Source organism: Babylonia areolata, chromosome 27 (genome assembly GCF_041734735.1).
Source record: "Babylonia areolata isolate BAREFJ2019XMU chromosome 27, ASM4173473v1, whole genome shotgun sequence".
NCBI classification, from domain to species: Eukaryota; Metazoa; Mollusca; class Gastropoda; order Neogastropoda; family Buccinidae; genus Babylonia; species Babylonia areolata.
The window spans coordinates 26,047,225-26,052,072 of record NC_134902.1 but is presented as its reverse complement, the minus strand read 5'-3'; positions in this window follow the sequence as shown (position 1 = coordinate 26,052,072).

Genomic DNA, 4,848 nt, shown 5'->3' with positions numbered 1-4,848 from the left:
TATCTGTTGTCATAATGTCAACCGGTTACCAACAGGATGATTCAATGGTATACTAGTCATGGTTATCTATTACACAATAGCTCCTTTCAACGATTGTTTATATTGTACCACTGATAAGTTATATTATTCCGGATTAAGCTGTATTTCCGGATCGTGAACGGTTTATTTTGTTGAGGCTCTAATCAAGAAAGTATTATTGGGCTCTTTCCAGTTATTTTTCTAAATGTTTTGTTTGGGTTTAAAGGAGGCATGACATAAATTTTCTTGTTCGCAATTAAAAATAAAGAAAACCTAATTCTGGACAGAACACAAATAATGACAACAACTTCATCGTCGACGTGTTTACTGCATATGGATATACTAATGGGGATTCTGAATCAACTAGCATGAACAAAAAAGTGACAAAAAAGTGAATCGACGGCACATCAGCTACGGTGACATTTTGCGGTGTGCCTGAGGCAAAGGCAACGTCTCTACCGTGTACTTGACAAAAAATAACGATGTTGATAATATTCCAGATGTATTGAAATAGCGTGACATAAATGGTGGTATCACCTAGAAAAATAAATCTGAAAAACAAGTTTATGTCTTGCTTCCGAGCAAAACGTGTTTTGGTTCAACCCCGCCCCAATACTTTCTTTTCGGTTTCATGTTATCGGAAATAGAACATATATTTAATGATTTTGTTCTGTTGATTTTTTTTTCACGTGATTCATTTATTGGATAAAGTGCGTATCACAATGAATGTTGAAGGCCTTGCCTCAATAGTTTATAAGGTTTTAATGTGACGCACACCGTTCAATTCATCTCAAAGTATCTTTTCCGATCGTCCTTTCATGTGGAATGAACTTACCTTCTCCCCCCTCTGCATTCTGGTATTTTGGTACATGGCGTTTCAGAAGATAGTGATTAGGGTTGGTTGAAAAATTCACTTTTCGGGGAAGATATGATTTGGAAAATTACCACACTGTATTCTGCCATATGTTTGGAAAATATATACGATGGTTAACAATACAATTTCTTAAAAGTAACTCAGTCCATTGAAACTGCAAAATAGGAAAATTACCACACTGTATTCTAACTATCATATGTTTGGAAAACATATACGATGGTTTACAATACGATCTCTCACAAGTAACTTAATCCACTGAAACCGCAAAATCAATAGCGTTAATTTTCCAAACACACTAAGTCGTACCTGACCATGTGCACAACCCTGGATCCACAGAGACGGAGAACACTTTCACATATTGACGGCCTCCCCCTCCACCACCGTACGCTCTGAATATGACCTGGAAACAAAAACAAATTAAACAATAACAACAACAACAATCAGCACTAATGAAATACCACAGGGCACTCCCACTACTTTCCATGCTGTTCAATAGTGATCGTGTCACTATCACAGAAAACAACAACAAAAACAATTACTGTGATGCCTCTCAAATGAATTTCAATTAAAGCACACACACACACACACACACACACACACACACACACACACACACACACACACACACACACACACACACACGTGCAAAAGCGCGCACACATACTGCGTTTAAGTATATAACAATGACAACAGCAGCAGCAAAATAACAACAACATCACCAAATAAGCCAACATGCACAATAACAACAACACACTAATAGACGCATTCACTCTATGCACTTAATTCACGACATTCAGTCATGGGTCTCTTACGAAAAATATATTAATCTGAAATAGGAAAATACTCTCTGAAACACGCACGTACACACACACACACACACACACACACACACACACACACACACACACGTGCAAAAACACGCACACATACTGTGTTGAAGTTTATAACAACGACAACAGAAGCAGCAAAATAACAACAACATCACCAGATAAGCCAACATGCACAATAACAACAACAAAGACGCATTCACCCTATGCACTTAATTCACGACATTTAGTCATGGGTCTCTAACGAAAAATATCTTAATCTGAAATAGGAAAATACTCTCTCACATACGCGCACTCACACACACACTCACGCTCTCTCTCTCTCTCTCTCTCTCTCTCTCTCTCTCTTTCTCTCTCTCACACACACACACACACACACACACACACACACACGCACACACACACACACACACACACACACACACACGCACACACACACACACACACACACACACCGTCACCCACCCACAAACACAAGCACACGCATACAAACACACACACACACACACACACACACACACACACAGAGTCGGGAGAGAGAAAGAGAGAGAGAGACAGAGACAGAAACAGAGACAGAGAGACAGAGACAGAAAGAAAAAGAGAGACAGACAGACAGAGAAAGAGACAGAGACAGATAGACAGAGACAGAGACAGAGAGAGAGAGAGAGAGAGAGAGAGAGAGAACTTTCCATACCTTTCTAACTCCAGGATCCACATCCCTCTTCACGTCATTCCTGACGTTGTAACCAGCATTGTAGGATCTGTCGAGGACAGTACTGATCCCTCCATCCCCATGGTCCAGGAACACATCCAGAGCTGTAGGGTTTATTCTGAGGTAGGAGAACTTGAGACATGAGAGACGGGTGACGTGAAGCCATGGGGACTCCAGGACTGAGTAGTAATAGTCAAGGCCACAGGCACCAACACTTTCTTGCCCGGCTTGTGCGTGATCTGTCAAGTGAGGAACTGATCGCTACTTTCTTCTATTTTTCCTTCTTCCTTTGTGTAATCTGTTCAGTTTACTGACTTTATCTCCCTCTGTCACTGTATCTGGCCTGTCTCTGTCTTCTCTATCTATATATCTATTCAAATCGAGCGAAAAAGTTTACCTGTAACTGTAAATTCTATTTGTTTACCACCCAATCCTCACCCCACTCAGACACATCCCCTCTCTGTCTGTGTCTCTATATGTCTTTCTGACTGTATGTCTGTCTATCTGTTTGTGTGTCTGTCTGTCTCTCTGTTCATAACTTCAGTAAAACAAACACCATGACCTACCTCCTTTCAGTGTCCAGTTGGACATGTGTGGATCAGCACAACCTTGTTGATACAGGCACAGACCTGAAGTACTGTTAAAGTCACAGCTCCCGGCGTTCAGCTCACACACTGTAAAACATACATTGATATAACAGACATGAAAGAGCTCGAACCTATGCATTTCTATTTTTAAAACATAAACTAAATCGCACAAAAAAGATGGGTTATTCTTGAATTAATAAGAAACATGACGGAAAGACAGAGATGGGATTAGGGTGATGGGGCACACACACACACACACACACACACACACACACACACACCACAGAGGCACACACACACCACAGAGGCACACACACACACACACACACACACACACACACACACACACACACACACACACACACACACACACACACACACACACACACATCTACAGAACACAACACACATGCACACACATACACACTATACACACACATACACACTCTCACGCACACGCTCACTCACTCTCTCACTCACTAACACCACTGCCCCGACATTATGTTGACAAGAGAAAGGAAGTTTTCCTGCATGCACTCTTCATAATACGACCCCTTCATTGCCCCATCAATAGTATAGTTGTCACATGAACATTTCGCTTGCCTGAAACATAATATACACGCACACACCCACACGCACACATACACACACTCTCTCTCTCTCTCTTTCACTCTCACTCACTCACTCATTCATTCCACCACCTCGACATGCTTTAGACAAAAGGTAGTTTTCCAGCATTCTTCGTCATACACGTACCTTCATTGCCATCGACACTATAGTTGTCACTTGAACATTTCCCTGGCCTGAAACATATATACGCATGCACGACCACGCACACGCACACACACACACACACACACACACACACACACACACACACACACACACACACACACACACACACACACACACGATCGCAACGCGCACAAACATGCACATGCACACACTCATGCACGTTGTATCAAGATATTGTCACTTGGTATCTATTAAATGAAGGTATTCTCTGGAGTATTCTCTGCATGCTATTTGTCATACCATGGTTACCATGCGACAGAAACAGGTTGTTGGCGGTTTTGATATGTTTTGATCGAGTTTTAAAACCAGTGTTACCAGCAAGATTGATATTTAAAAAACAAAACAAAAACAACAGCAAAAGCCAGATATTATGCTCTTCCACAATAAATTCAGATTACTGCTTTCTGTTTGATCACATGCGATTTCAGTTCGCCCGGTCAAAGTGCAGAATACATTGAGAAGGTTGAAACTAAGTGCACACACACGCACACACGCGCGTAAGTGCGTAAGCGTGTGTGCGTGTGTATGTGTGTGTGTGTGTGTGTGTGTGTGTGTGTGTGTGGGTGTGGGTGTGGGTGTGGGTGTGTGTGTGTGACAGACAGACAGACAGACAGGCAGACTGTCAGAGGAAGAGACAGAGACATATCAACAACAGAGATCTCACTGAGGCAGTTTACACTTCTCTCTGCAGCAAACACTGCCAATGATGAGGATGAAGACAACGTCAACCTGAATGTCTGTCACCTTCATGTTCTTCTCTTCCACTGTCTGTCTGGTGTAACAGAAAAGCAGTTGTTGCTTATTCAATGCACCGCCCTGAAATATATTTCTTACTTTCACACACACACACACATACACACACACACACACACACACACACACACACACACACACACACACATACATACACACACACACAAACACAACACACATTTATTTTATTTAACACACACACACACTCACACACACACACACACACACACACACACACACACACACACACACACACACACACACACACACACATGCTATTAT